General features: G+C 36.3%; 1 protein-coding gene across 1 annotated transcript in view; it reads left to right on the plus strand.

The window, feature by feature from the left end:
* ARHGAP24 (Rho GTPase activating protein 24) overlaps positions 1 to 16,578 on the plus strand; it is an 865,538-nt gene that overhangs the window by 116,378 nt on the left and 732,582 nt on the right. The window contains exon 2 of the mRNA XM_066387190.1: positions 468 to 560. The gene's annotated coding sequence lies outside the window, so the exon portion shown is untranslated. The remainder of the gene's footprint in view (positions 1 to 467; positions 561 to 16,578) is intronic.

Genomic DNA, 16,578 nt, shown 5'->3' on the forward strand with positions numbered 1-16,578 from the left:
TTGGGTTTCTTTGGATATATATATATCCAGAAGTGGAATTGCTGGATCATGAGGCGGTTCCATTTTTAATTTTTGAGGACCTTCCATTCTGTTTTTCATAGTTTTCATAATGGCTGTACCAACCTGCATTTCCATCAACAGTGCATGAAGGTTCTTTTTTTCCACACCTCCAAGCAACAGTTGTTGCTTCTTGATTTATTGGTGATAAGCATTCTGATAGGTGTGATGTGATAGCTCATTGTGGTTTTAATGTGCATTTCTCTGATGATTAGTGTCACTAAGCTTTTTTTCATATGTCTATTGTTCATCTGTGTGTCCTCTTTTGAGAAGTGTATATTCAGGTCTTTCGCCCGTTTTCTATATAGATTTTTTTTTTTTTGGTGTTGAGCTCTATGAGTTTTTATAAATTGTGGATATTAACCCCTTCCTGGATGTATTGTTGGCAAATATCTTCTTCAATTCGGTAGGTTATCAGAAGTGAAGAATACAATAATTGAAATGAAGAATACACTAGAAGAATGAACAGCAGATTACAAGAAGCAGAGGATCACAGTGACAAGGTAAAAGAAAACACCCAATTGGAGTAGTAAAAATAATTTAAAAAAATGACACTAGTCTAAGGGACCCCTAGGTCAATATTAAGTACAACATTATAGGAGTACCAGTAGGAGAAGAAAGAGAGCAAGGGACTGAGAACCTATTTAAAGAAATAATGACTGAAACCTGAAGAAAAAAGCCACACAAGTTCAGGAAGTGTAGAGAATAGGGTTCCACTGTCATCTTATCTCATCAGGCATAGATTCTCTCTCTCTGAATCAGAGTTTATAGAATTTCCTAGGCACTGAGCTTAGGCAATTGTAGGATTCACTTTTTTTCCATGTCTCTTAGAAGTCACTGTTTGTCATTGTCTGATGCTCAGTATCTTTAGAGTTGTCATTTCATATATTTTTCCCTTTTGAAGTTCTTTTTTTTTCCATAAAAAAGATAAATCCATTCTCTTTTACTCCATCTTACTTGGAAAAGGAAGTGGCTTCGGTTGCTATTGAAAAAACTAGAATCATCTAAGGTGGGGGAGAGCATCCTAAAGAGGCCCAATAATTAAAAGAGCTTAAGATGTGAAGGGAGAAGATAGGGGATTTGAGGATCTGGGTTTTGTTGTCTCTGAAATCTTAATAAACATGCTTATGGGACAATGAGAGCATAGAAAGAGGTACTTCATTAAACCCGATTGGAAACTTACTTTTGAAAGTGCCTTTTATAAAATATAAATCTGTTTATGCTATTTCTCTGTTTAAACCTTTCAAGTGACTCACCATTGTAAATGATTATAGACATGAGAAGGTGGAGAAAGGTTGAAGGTCTCTAATTGGTACTGTATGACTGAGAATAGGCTGTGTGAATGTGGTGTAGTCCTTGTGAGCAAGGCTTGGAAAAGACTGACAAGAAGTAAGGCAGGAGATATGTATGAGGGATACATCCTAAGACTTGTCTGGAAACCCCAAATCACAAATAGAGTTGACTTTGAACAATGTGAGGGTAAGTAGTGTCAAATATTTGTGTATGACTTTTGACTCTACAGTTGTCACTTTGAATCCATGGATTCAACCAACCATGAGGAAAATTTAGAGTTGGGAAACTGAAGTTGGAAGTGTGAAAATACTGTTTTTGATTTGTCTGGTTAAATCTGCTGATGAAAAACTATGAATAAGAAGTGCTGACTATATTTAGTGAAAAAAAAAATTGCGTATAAATGGACCTGAGCAGTTGAAAGCCATGTTGTACAAGGGTCAACTGTATTTCTAGAGTAAGTTATCAGAATAATTCAAACAAAACAGCTGTTATTTAAACTCAGCAGTCAGAAAATTTACAACAAATTAAAAAATATTAACTTTGTACTTTATAAAATTTACAAATTGGTATCTTGTAGTCCTTCAAGGTAATTCTCTCCAGTAGCTCTGGGTGAGACACTTAAATTCATAATTGTCTCCATTTTATTATTTATTTTTAACAGAGATATTATGGTCAAGATGAAGTTTCAGAAAGATGACTAGGTTAACTTTTCAAAAACTCTTCCTTGATCACATTGAATTCCTACCAAATATTTGATGCTTCATGAGGCTGATTATGGGCTTATTCTAAATTTAAAAAGTTTAGGCAACAAACAAAAATGATTAAAGATCATTTCCGTATTGCAGAGTATTGCATCTGGTGCTATGGGGCATTACAGAAAAAAGAGAAGTTATGCTTCTGTTACAACATTGTGTTTTTTTTTAATTTATTGATTTTAGCCAGAGAGGAAGTGAGAGAGAGAGAGAGACAGGAACAGAGATCTGTTCCTATATGTGCCTTGACCAGGGATCCATCCGGCAACCACTGTGCTTCGGCCAATGCTCTAACCGAGTTCTCTGGCCAGGGCTGTTACAACATTTCTAAAGGCAAAATATTCATTCAAAGATATAAGACAGCAAAGTGCATACCCATGAATAACATGAAGGACATGGTTCACCTGGCTCTTTCATAATAGAAAGCACATGCTTCCTCCTCACCTATGAAGTATATCATTAACAGTTACATTTTAAAAAAAATTATCGATTTTTTTTTTTAGAGAGAGAAAGGTAGGTGGGGGAAAGAGAGAGAGAGAGAGAGAAATAGACATCGATTTGTGCTCCACTCATTTATGCATTCATTGGTTGACTCTTGTATGTGCCCTGACCAGGGAAGAAACTTCAACCAGGTGCACTGAGATGACACTCAACTTAGCTATCAAGCCAGGGCTATCATTAACCATTTTGTTCTGAACCATAATAGAGGCCAAAAACATGCTTGTATTTTTGGATAGTGAATTTTGAACTCCATATAATATCAAGCTATAAGTGGACATACTTTAAGTTTGTAGGCAGCATTTAGCTCTTTTATTTATTTATTTTTCTTTTTTTTTTATTCAGTAAGAGGAGGGGAGGCAGAGAGACAGACTCCTGCATGTGTCCCCACTGGGATCTACCCAGCAAGCCCACTAGGGGGTGATGATGCTCTGCCCATCTGGGGCTCAGCTTCATTGCTCAGCAATTGAGGCCCTGGAGCCATCCTCAGCACCCAGGGCCAACTCCTTCCAATCAAGCCATGGCTGCAGGAGAAGAGAGAGAGAGAGAGAGAGAGAGAGAGAGAGAGAGAGAGAGAGAGAGAGAGAAAGAAAGAGAGAGAGAGAGAAAGAAGTGAGAGGGAGAGAGGTAGAAAAGCTGATGGGTGCTTCTCCTGTGTGCCCTGGCTAGGAAACAAACCTGGGACATCCACATGCTGGGCTGATATTCTACCACTGAGCCAACCGGTCAGGGTGCATTTAGCTTAAAACCCATTTTTTTTCACTATATGCTTAACCTTTTCATGAAAAAAAAATTTGATAATATAGTTTTCAGCCAATGTGAACATAAAGTACTTTTACAATGCTTTGGACAATTAGTGTGGAAACATATTGGGGGGATAAGTTTAAAGCAATCTCGGATATTATGGTTAAATATTATCCTGCAAGGTGGCAAATAAGGAATGTGCTTATATTGAAGAAAAATATATAAATTTGACATTATAAAACATGTTCAGAATGTGCTTTTAAAAAATAATTTTTAGGCAAAGGAGACTCTCCTTATTGATTGGTAATTGCAAGTAATGCACATTAACATACTTTGTTTTGAGACTGAAATTTGTTAGTGCAAATGATGATTTTTTAGAGATGTAGAAATACCTCAGATTTTACTCTAATAACATGATTCTTTATATAATAAGCATGATGTCTATGCCTCTGTAATGTCTATGTCTGGCCTGATTTGGTCACTTATGAGGATGATGAAGGTCACTTATGATTCTAAAATGCATATGGTATATAAAACATATAAAGCCCAAATTAGTGAATGTAAAAACCAATAAGTACAAAACTGGACCTTTGTTTTAACATGGGAACTTCCCATGCTGCAGGAAGTATTATTCTTTCAAATTAAGCAATGCCAGCTGATGTATTTTTGGAATCTTTTTTTTGTGTGTGGGAGGGATATTCTTGTGCTTTTTAGCAGTTGTTCAACTATTTCCTCTAGTGGTTTCCATTTCAACAGGCTCTTCATTTCTTAGTAGTAATCTGGCAGCTGTTAGATTCTTGTTAATAAGTTCATTTGAATGCATACTCTTTCTTTAGTTAACATATTCCATGCTTTCTCTTCGTGAAGTAAATCTTAAAATTTTGCTTGCTTCTGTTTGTTGTTGGTGGTTGCCGATACAGCTTCTTGAAATAGTCTACCTGACAACTTTGGATTAATAAAGATTGAATTGCATGTGGTGACATTTTCAGTCAGCATTAAGGCAGCTCATATTTATAATTTTAAGGCGGCAAGGGAATAGCCTGTCAGACTGCAAAGAATTTGTGCTTCATTTTCAGGCTTCCTTACTAATTTCAACAAGGCAGATTTTCAAATAGTTCATCCAGATCCAGCTCTTTATTTAGACAGGGTCCTGCGGGTCTCTGCCTACATGGCTCTTTTCTTGCATCTGGGCTTTGCTAACTTCTTTTTCATGCCTGTGCTCAGGGCCAGGTGCCACTCTTACACTACTCTCTATATCTGCCTTATCACACCTTATGTTATCTGTTAACACGTCTGACAACTTAAGCCACTAGAAAGTGGATTCCTTGGAGGCAAAATGGTACATCTTTTAATCTAGGGTCTCCAAAGCTTGGTACCTGGTAAGCACTAAAATTTTTGTTGAAAAGAGAATGGTCTGATTATAATTGTTTAAGGCTGATGAACATCCATGCCTTTTTGTATGTGTTGAATATTTATAGTGTGTTTTTGATTATTGGTTATGTCTTAGTAGGGTTGGTTGGAGAAAACCTTTATAAAGGAGTTTTTTTGGTTGCCACTTATTACTTTGGGCCTTTTTTCACCAAGACACTAAAATCTGTAGATGACCAGTTTTCCACTTCTCAGCCTAATTCTGTAAAATTATTCCTGTACTGTCTTAGGGTGCTCAAATAATTGTGAATTGTTTCCTGGGTCTAAAAAGTTTCATAGTACTGACGCAATTGTTTTACACATGTGAAATCACATTATGTAGCCAAAATGGAACTATTACTACTGATTTATGAGGTTGGTGTTCTGAAACTGTGCTTTTAATAATAGAATGTATAAGATCCAAGTTACAAAGTACAAAAATTATATAAATATACATGTGTGATCTAGTAATGACCCATTAAACAAACCAAATTCACTTGATACAATTAAACCATGAACAGAAAGGGAAGTTATAATTTTCTTATTTAAAAAAACTTTGGCTGAGTTGGGTTTGCTGCTTATAACTCTAGGGCTAAGGTGAGAACATTAGTTGAATATTTACCATATGCCAAGCATATATAATCTAATTTAAACCTGACAACAAGCCTATGATGCATGGATTATTGTCCCCATTCTATAGATAAGAAAATTGAGCATCAGAGAGGTATGTTTCTTGTTCAAAATTACAGTTTGTCAATGATGAAATGTGATTTTGAAACCAGATATGCCTGAGAAAAATTAATAATAAGTTTGGTACAAAAATTGTTCTTGGAACTATAGCCATTGACAAATGTAATTTTATATTGAGGTTCCTTTTGATAATTTTATAAAGAAAAGTAATACATTTTTATTAAAAAATACATTGTTAAAGAGAGTAGACAGGTACTGTAGAGAAGATTGTACCATTATTATATAAAACCTGGGTTTATGCAGAATTGTAAAGAATAATTAACATGTTTGTGTTCTTTTTCTTTTTTTTTTTAAAGTAAATAACTAACTTAAGCACAGATGCTGCTTTTCCTGTGGGTGCTTGTATAAGGATAAACTAAACTCTCAAATTAGATTTTCTTGAACTTAAGCAGTTTTTTTTCTCCATTAGAATTTATCAGAAGATAATATGCAAAGAATATTTATAACAATCTCCAGTTGATACCTATGAAATATTGAAAGTAAAATGTATTTAAACTGATAATGGATGCCTGCTAACATTTTGGAAGCTTTTCTAATAGAATGCAAAGTGACTAAATGACAGAGAAAAATATCTTTCAGTGACATGGCTGAAGATGGATAACTGCACATTTTGTTTCTCTCTGGAAAGCAGTTAACATTAATGCTGTATATGATGAATATTTTCAAAAGATGCCAAGGGAATGTAAATTAGCTACAACTCTGTAAAACGATAAAGATAGCCATTGAGTTATAGATGAAAAAACAACCTACTGGGTTAACCCATGTTTCCCTAGCTACTGTAGCTGGACTGATGGGTCCCATTAAGTATTTATAATTTATATTTCACCCCCATTTGTAATTACAAGGTTACCAGCCACCATTGCCCAGTTATCTCTGCAAGAGGTGCACTCATTAATTTGTCAAATAGAGTTTGTAGAAGCAGTAGTACATTTAAAAAGGAGTAACAACTAAAATGGAGCGAAGAGCCCTAGTACCAGACCCATTTCTCAGGATTGACTTTAGGACAGGTAATCCCAGCAGGAGAGCTGTGCTTCATTTAAAAAGTATTATTTATATTGCTCTTGAAATTGTAACTTGGGCTCATGACAACTTTCAGGCATAGAAAAAGCCACATAGCAAAGAGTAAACTTTTTTCTATTCTCTTGTTTATTCCCCAGAGCTAACACCATTCCAGTTTCTTGAGTCTTGTCCTGATTATGTATTATTTTTTAAACAGGAAATTCCTGGAATGCTCCCTAATGTATATTTCCCCATGGAACACATGAAATGCACTTCCCTTTTCTATCTTGCACCTTTGAAGTGCATGTGGGATGAAAAATTAATATTGCCCAGCAATTCTGTCATCACATGCTTAATGTGATATGTAAATTGCTGGCGTCTTTGCCCTCTGTGGCCTCAGCTGCCTGTGAACTCCCATAATAGCAGCAGAATGAGTGACAGGCCAGATCCAGTAGCATGTGTTCAATTTCCATTGAGTTAACATGAGAAACAAGAATAAATCTTTGTGTTTAATGAAGGCTCAATATGCTTATCCCAGCATTATATTACCTTTCTGGTAGCTATGGTGGTTCTAAATGAAAATTTTGTGTTTTTGTGTTTCTTCTTGTTCATTTGTCGTGTATGTAGAATGATTGTGAGTCTCCCTCATGGAGAAAAAAATCTTGTATTTATGTTCTCTGGATGGCAGATGTATGTCTCTACTGTGCCCTTCTAAGTTGTTTTAGTGGTGTTATAAGTTCTTATTTCCTTAAACAGCTTTACTGAGGTGTAAGTGGCATGCGATAAACTTCGTGTATTTAAAGTGCACAATTGGATAAGTTTTGACATAAGTATAAAGGTGAATCTATCACCAAGTCAATACAGTGATCTTATTCATCACCCCCAAAAGTTTTCTAATGCCCTTTTGTAATCCCTCTTTTGTGCCTACCCCAGCCTGTACCCAATCATTGATCTGTTTTTTGGCACTGTTCTCAAGATGCATTCATAAATGAAATCATACAGTGTATATTGATTTCATCTGGCTTCTTTCACCAAGGATAATTATTTTGAGATTTATCTGTGTTGTTCTATGCATCAGTTGTTCATATCATTTTTTGCTGTGTAGTCATTCAGTGTATAGATGGAATACAGTTTATTCATTCAGTTGTTTAGGACATTTGTGTTGCTTCTGGTTTTTAGCCCCTACAAATGTCCTTCTATGAACATTCAAGTATTGTATAGATGTCTTCTTTCATTTCTCTTGAGAAAATGCCAAGAAGTAGGATGGGTGAGTCATATGGTAGGTGAGTATTTAATTTTTTCAGAGACTGTAAAACTGTTTTCCAAAGTGATTGTACCACTTTACATTCCCACCAACAGTGTATTAGACTTCCACGTAGTTGCACCACATCTTATCCACCTTTTTGCTATGGTCAGTGCTTTAATTTTTAACAATTTTAATAGGTGTGTAGAAACTCTTTGTGTTTTAAATTGCATTTCTCTAATGACATATGATGTTGAATTCTTTTCATGTAACTATTTGCAATTTGTATCTCTTGGTGAAGTGTCTGTTCAAACTCTTGCTTTAATTAATTAAGATTATTTTCTTATTAACATTTAGTTTTAAGAGGTCTTTATATATATATTCAAGATACAAGTCTTTAATCAGATATATAATTAGCAGATATTTTCTCAGTCTGTGATTGTGTCCTTTAACAACAGACATTCTTAATTTTGATAACCCAGTTTATCAATTAAAAAATATTTATAGGTTGTTCTGCTGGTGCCATATCTTAGAACTCTACCTAATTTAAGGTCAGAAACTGACTGTTTTGCCTTTAATGCTAAAGCTTTATAATAATTATTAAAACTGCGAAATCTAAGTCCTCCAACTTTGTTTTTCCTTTTTAATGTTGTTTTAGCTATTTTAGGTGCATTTTATTTGCACATGCATTTTAGGATCAATCTATATAAAGCATCCAATGAGTTTGATTGGGATTACACTGAAACTGTAGATCAATCTGAAGAAAAATGACATCAAAATTAAAAATTTTTTATTTCATGAACATAGTCAATTCCCCCATTTGTTTAGATCTTTAATTTCTCTCATCAGTGCCTTTTAGTTTCAATCTACAGGACTTGCATATATTTTGATAATTTTTGTCTAAGCATTTCTTATTTTTTTAATGTCATTGTATCATCTGCAAATAAGGATATATTTTTTTTTAAGCAAAACATACAGAGACAAAGATAGAGAGAGAGGGACAGATAGGGATAGACCAGACAGGAAGGAAGAGAAATGAGAAGCATCAATTCTTCATTGTGGCACCTTAGTTGTTCATTGATTGCTTTCTCATATGTGCCTTGACCCAGGGGGCTAGAGCAGACTGAGTGACCCCTTCCTCAAGCTAGAGACTCTGGGCTCAAGCCAGCGACCATGGGGTCATGTTTATGATCCTGCGCTCAAGCTGGATGAGCCTGTGCTCAAGCAAGCAACCTCGGGGTTTCAAACCTGGGTCCTCTGTGTCCCAGGTCGATGCTCTATCCACTGCGCCCACAGCTGATCAGGCTATATTTTCCTTTTTAATCTGTGTGTCTTTCATTTCTGCTATACCACACAACCTAAAACCTCTAATACAAATGTCAATAAAAATGGTGAGGTGGTCATGCTTGCCTATTCCTGACCTAAAGGGAAACATTTATTTTATTACAACTTCGATTTTAAAGATACATTAATTCTAGTGTAACAATACTTAAATACATCATTCTACTCTTTTTGAACTTACATGGTTTCTAACAGCAAATGTATAGTCATTCTTATCTTTGTTCTTCTGTATATATTGTATCTTTTTCTTTGACTGCTTTTAAGATTTTGTATTTACCACTATTTTAAGCAATTTGATGTCAATATAGCTCAGTAGTAGTTTTTCTTTGTTTTTTTTTGTGTTTGGGTTAATAAAGCTCCGGCCCTGGTTGGTTAGCTCAGTGGTAGAGTGTCGCCCCACCATGTGGATGTCCTGGGTTCAATTCCTAGTCAGGGCACACAGGGGAAGCACCCATCTGCTTCTCTACCCCTCCACCTCTTGCTTCTCTCTTCCTCTCTCTCTCTCTCTCTCTGTCTCTTTCTCTCTCTCTCCGTCCCTCCTCTTTCCCTCCTGCAGCCATGGCTCAATTAGTTGGCCCTTGGCTCTGAGGATGGCTCCATGGCATCTGCCTCAGGCACTAAAGAATGACTCTGTATGGCCAGTAGTGGCGGCCACTGCGGCCACACACATACAGGTTCTCCTTAGATTCGGGCAGATGGTAAAGAAATAGAAGAGCCAAAAAATGGTGGGCCATCTTTTATTAAAGTCTCACACCAGCTGACAAGCAGAGACACAGGGAAAACACTTCCCTTTCACTCATTCAGAGCTCCCAAAGCCACTGACACATTCTCCGGTTCCACAACCAGGAGAATCTCCTTCAGTTTCTCCTAGAATCAAAGGCCCCACCAGTCTCAGCAGAGCTCACAAAAGCCCCTCAGCTCTGGTTCCCCATCTGTACACCTTCACTCTCTCTCTCTCTCTCTCTGCAAAACATGACTTCTCTCCTTCTTCCCTCTCTCTTTTCAAAACTTTCTGGTGGGAAAGAAAACATCTCCTACAGCTAACATTAGCAAGACAATGGCCCTTCGCAAGCAGGAAGGTAATTTTCAGTTTCACAGATCACATACCTGGTGCTGCCCAGTGCCATTTTTTAACACTAAAAGTGAGCAGACTAAAAAAATACAAATTTCTCAAACTCTTTTGCCCAATATTCTGGTTACAGTGGAGCAAAGACCCCTGATCGGAAGAGTGTTTCCCCCTAATGAGCTTGCCCAGTGGATCTCGGGGCGCATGCAGGAGTCTATCTCTGCCTCCCCTCCTCTCACTAAATAAAAAATAATAAATAAGTAAATAAATAAAATAAAGCTCCTCAGATCAATGGGTTTATAGTTTTGACCAAGTTTGCACATTTATCAGTCCTTAATTCTTCCAACATTTTTTCTGTTCCTACCCTTCTCCTTAAAGGACTCTAATTATAACTATATATACATACTGCATAAGGTGTCTTATAACTGATGCTGTTTATTTGTTTTCAGTCTTTTTATCTCTCTGATTCTTTTTATTTATTTATATTTTATTTTTTAATTGAATTTAATGGGATGACTCTGGTTTACAAAATTATACAGTTTTCGGGTGCACAGTTTTATGACACATCTTCTTTACACTCTACTGTGTGTTCACTATCCCAAGTCAAGAGTCCGTCCGTCACCATTTACCTTCTCTACCCCCCTTCACTGCCCCCTCTTCCAGCAATCACCACACTATGTCTCTGATTCATTTTCGGTGCTTTCTGTTGCTGTCTTCAAGTTCACCAATCTGTTCTTTGTAATGTCCAACTGATTGTTTATTATATTCCAATGTATTTTCCTTTTTACCTCAGACATAGTTTTCAACACTAGAAGTTTAATTTATATCTTTATTATATCATCTGTACCACTACATTTTACAGGTGAGAAAACTGTAGCACACAAAAGATAAGAAATTTGCCCAAGATTTTAGAGCTATTAAGGAGATGCCAGAATTCAAATGCAGACAGCCTAAATTCAGAGACTTCACTTTTAATCACTAATTATATTGTTATTTTAAATGTTGTGTCATTCTCCATACTCTTCTTTTCCAGAGCATTTACAAAGCTAATAAATTGTTATTATTGTAGTAAACTGTTGGCAATCTGCAACTTTTCACAAGATTAAAAACTCTATTCAGATAGCAGTTCTTAAATTTTTCCATGGTCTTTCATCACCATTACAAGATAGCGATTCTTTTTACTCATTTCCATTCATTTTGCTCTTCTTTCTTACAGAATTTTGTAAATGTAAGTGTCTTGAATATTGAATAGAGGGTAGGTTGGATAGTGGGCCCAGTGAAGTTTTAGGGCACAAGTAGCCTGTTGGAATGGGTCAATGGGTAAGGTGCTGCTGATGACTGGCGAAGAAGAAGCTCACCAGATACTAGCAGGAAGGATACATAAACATGACTTCTTAGTACAGGCAGTGTACTGGGGATAGACTCTGGACAGTTTTAAAGGGCTGCCTTAGCTCCATAAGACTCCTAGGGTTGTTGGATATGGTGGTACAGCCCCAGCGGGTGCCATTTATATCAGTAACTACATGAGTAGTAATCCTCCAGAATAGTAGACTACACAATCATCACAATGGCATGCAGTTGCCTTTTGAGGCTACCAGGTAGATTACAGAGGAGGATGATTGAAATTGACACTCATCAGGAGGCCAAGTGGCCTCTGAGTTCTAGGTCTTCTCCTTGCAGCAGAATTCCTTGAGGTCTGGTTACACTATCCTAGGCTCTATTATTGTCTCATCTCTTATAACCACTCCTTCTCTTCCTGTTTTTTTAAATTTTTCTTCCTTCCACCTCGAGGAATTGTTTTTTGTTTTTTGTTTTTTTGTATTTCTCTAAAGTTAGAAGCGGGGAAGCAGACAGACAGACTCCTCTATGCCCCAGACTGGGATCCACCCGGCATGCTCACTAGGAGGCGATGCTCTGACCATCTGGGGCATTGCTCCATTACAACCAGAGGCGAAGGCAATGGAGCCATCCTCAGCGCCCAGGGCAACTTTGCTCCAATGGAGCCTTGACTGCGGGAGGGGAAGAGAGAGATAGAGAGAAAAAAGAGGAGGAAGGGTGGAGAAGCAGATGGGTGCTTCTCCTGTGTGCCCAGACCAGGAATCAAACCAGGGACTTCCACATGCCAGGCCAATGCTCTACCGATGAGCCTACTGGTCAGGGCTCATCTCGAGGAATTTTAATTTTGTCTTAGACACAGAAAATTTAGCTTTAACTCATTGGATTTATTCTTTGCCCTGAGACTCCTCAGAGGTTAGGTTTTTGAAACTTTATAATATTTATATATTTTTTTATAATGATCAATCTTTCTTAAAGCGTATATGCCACAAAATCAAGTTATTGCACAAATGTAAAGGAGAGTGAGAAATACTGGGAAAGGGAGTAAGTATCAGTTATTATTTGAAATATAGCTAGCTGTCCCTCCAACTAAACCATGAACTGTCCAAAGAATTTGCCCCAAGAGGTAAGGAGCATGCTTTTTTATAAATAAAGGGAATAGATTTGAGTGCTATATAAATTGTTCTCAAACTAAATTCAGTTTTTTCCATTTTTCATTAGTTGCTACTACTCCATAGGAAATTATTTCCTAGTATTACATTCTGCAAAATTTTATCCATAAAACTATTTTGTGTAATTGACTGATAATTAGCTTCTGTTTTATGGAAATGATTTATTTTATAACATAAAATTAGTTGTCCTAATTTTAGGAACTGTTATATTGACTTTTCCCCTTTAAGTCTAACTATATAGCTTGTAAATATTTATATTGAGTCTCACCATACAAATTTTTTAGAATCATATCTCTGAATTCTGAGAAGTAGATAAATTATCCTGTTCTTTATTTTTAAATACCAAGACTATCCCACTTTTTTTGTGCTACAATTATTTATTCCATATTTCAGAGGTATCTGGGAAATTATGTTTAAAATACTAGTAGAGAAGATTTAGTGAGTTGTTATTTATTGTATTTTGTATACCTGGATTTACAGTTCATATCTGAAATTTAATTTAATGTAAATAATGTACAAATTATAGTACGTAGTAATTATAATTAGTAGCCATCGCCCGCTGGGCAGAGACACAAAGCAACATTAAAAATAATATTATTTGAGCTTATTATTTTCAGTAATAACAACTGCTAAATTCCCATTCGGTAGACGTAGTTTGTAGTTTCCATTGTATGAGTCTATTTTGCGGCTTTGAGGAAACATGTTGCCCCTCCAGATATTTGTTTTCTCTCTTTCATGATGGGTTCATTGGATTGGATCAGTTGGAAGCTCACTACTTTGTATGAGTATCACTTCAGGAAGAATTATCCTTTGAAACACATAAAACACAGGTTTTGTTAATTAGGTATTTTATCTGGAATGAAACATTTGCAACTACATGCATACTTTATTTTATTATTTATCAATATATTTCTTTTTTAAATTAAATTTTAGGAAATACAATAACTGTTGAAACTGAATTACATTTGTTTTTGAAATTGGTGTCTGTTGCCTTGCTATTAGCCTTCTAAACCACTTAATTGACAATGTGGTTCATCAGATAGGGACTCTTGATATTCTTCTAAACAAGACTTTCCTATTGTAAATGGGCAAAAAAAAAAAAAAAGGTAATCAATGTTTTTAATCTAAACATATTACTCTCCAGTTCCAATCATGTTGGAACATATGATTTTCATCAGTCACTTTTCTCCTCTTGGTAGTGGCCATAGAATTATTTTTTGTTTTATTTGGAAAACAGCCTGTCACACACATATTGCCACTTGATGTTTTTCCCTCCTGTATTCCACACTGAGTAGATAATATGTTTTGTTGCTTGTTCAGTAATTACAATCAATTTATTCTTTCCTAATAGCCAGAACCAAGAAGTTAAGTCACAAAACATTAATGAACAGGTGATTTTTAGGGGCTGGAAAGCAGTAAGCAGAACTTGGCTCTCTCCAGGCCTCATTCCTGAGTCACACCAAGGAGTCAGGAAGGCCAGATGTGGCCTGTGGATTTCAGAACGCGCATCAACACACTCTGTCAGTTCTAGGATGCCTTCCAGCTTGAAAATTTCTTATTTCATATGGAATATTAAAAGCTGAGTTTTTATTGATGTTGTATTTTGTTTTTATATGTAGATTATTCATTTGCACCAGAATACTCTAAGATAAACACATGGGAATTGTCTTACCCAGGAGTTCACTCTCATTAAACATCATCTTCGTGGTTTTGAAAAAGTCTGGGTGATTTTTGAGAAAACTAGGAAACAATATTTTGGGACCTCTAAGAAATATGTTTGCTGGTTGACAGGGCTAACTAGGCTGTGAAATAGAATATCAAAGCAGACTCCCAGTCTTAATTAAATTTGGAGACCCAGGTTGACCTAGAAAGAATACAGTCTCCCTAGAACTTAGGCCTATGTTTATATAGGGCTAGAAACTAAAATGGCCTCATACAGGAAAATTAAAATAAAGATATATACACAAATATGATAAATGTAATAAAACTGAAAATAAAAATTTTCTAATAGTATTTTTTGATCCTAATTATAAAAGTATTTTCATAACAATAGTCTTAAACAGATTCAGTGGTATTTAAAAGTACTGGTTATTAACACTAAATTTAAAGCACTATTATATAACTGAGTGCTATAAGCTGTTATTTATTGGTAGCAAATTAAGTTCACATTGACAAAATGTATTACCATCTCATGTTACTTGATACTGATGTGGTAAAGATACACCACATATTCCCCCAAACCTCACTTCATTTCTCTGTTGGGTACTTGGGTAGACTACACTTCCCAGCATTCCTTGAAGTTGGGGAGCATGTTTATATGATTGAGTTCTAACCAATGAAATGTGGACAAAAATAAAATATGTCACTTACAGGCCTGACACATCAAGTTCTTTTACCATCCTTCACACTCTTTCATTTTGCATTCACATGGCTCTTGAAGGAGTCAGTGAAAGACTTCAAGTCTGTAGAAAATGGTAGAGACACTAGATTTAAAAAAAGAAACTGGGGCCCTGGCCGCTTGGCTCAGTGGTAGAGCACCAGCCTGGTGTGCAGGAGTCCTGGGTTCGATTCCCGGCCAGGGCACACAGGAGAAGCGCCCATCTGCTTCTCCACCCCTCCCCCTCTCCTTCCTCTCTGTCTCTCTCTTCCCCTCCTGCAGCCAAGGCTCCATTGGAGTAAAGTTGGCCTGGGCACTGAGGATGGCTCCATGGCCTCTGTGCTAGGATGGCTCTGGTCGCAACAGAGCAATGCCCCAGATGTGTGGAGCATCGCCCCCTGGTGGGCGTGCCAGGTGGATCCCGGTTGGGCGCATGCGGGAGTCTGTCTGACTGCCTCCCAGTTTCCAACTTCAGAAAAAAATACAAAAAAAAAAAAAAAAAGAAAAAAAAAAAAAAAGAAACTGGCTCTGTGAATAACCATGGAGGAGAGCCCTGGGTGCCCTCTAACGTTCTGCTTAGGGCAGTGAAATGAATGAAAAATTAACTTTTATGATGTTAGTCTAAAGAGATTTTGGAGCTGTTATTTATATCAGTTAGCTTACCTTGCAGCACAGTGTTTTAGTAGATTTACCATTCTTCCTAATATTATGCTTACCGTTCAGAAATCAACTGTGGGTTTGGAAATCCAGGTTCAACCAAAAATGGCAAACAGTTTTTATCTCATTGTTTACCAGCTATAGGACTGATTGTGGAAAGCTGAAGTGTTAACCTTAAAGGAAGAGGTTATGTTTAAATTTAGTTAAAAAAAAAAGAGCCCAATTCACTAGTGATTTTTCTTTTGGTCAAAAGAGATAAGAATAGTGGTATGGATGCCATATATTTGAAATCTCTAGGTAGGACAATAGGCCACTAGGAAGCATAGATAACAGAATAGTGAGATAAGCCCAGGTGGCAAAGTTACTTTTCTTATAACAATGACATATTTTATAACTGTGACTGAATAATTTTAGATTCAATTCTAAATCCCAGCATGATGGCTAGATCTTAAAAGCTATTTGTTAAATTTTTGTCAGATGAATAAACAAATAGAAACTAAAGGTATTATCAAGAGAAAATTCTTTTAACATAAGTTGTAAAGAAAGATTACACATTCACACATAATTGTTAACTATATGATTTTTTTTTTTGGTGCTATCAATTATTAGAATGTGAAGTCCATGAGGAGAATGAGGAGACAGACCTTTGTTTTGGTCACAGTTATACCTCTGACTCCTGAAAGAGTACCTGATATATTGAAGGCTCTCAGTTAAATTGTTGAACTAATCAAGTGAGGTTTATATTCATCTTATTCTAGCTCTGATTTGTTTTCCACAGGCTAAGCCTTCCTCTGCTGTGCTTATAGTTAATGGTCATTCTGTGCTTGACTTTACAGGTCTTGTAGGCAGGCTGTTCAAATAGCCATTTATCCATGTCAGAGAAAGGT

The sequence above is a fragment of the Saccopteryx leptura genome, chromosome 5 (genome assembly GCF_036850995.1).
Source record: "Saccopteryx leptura isolate mSacLep1 chromosome 5, mSacLep1_pri_phased_curated, whole genome shotgun sequence".
Classification (NCBI taxonomy): domain Eukaryota; kingdom Metazoa; phylum Chordata; class Mammalia; order Chiroptera; family Emballonuridae; genus Saccopteryx; species Saccopteryx leptura.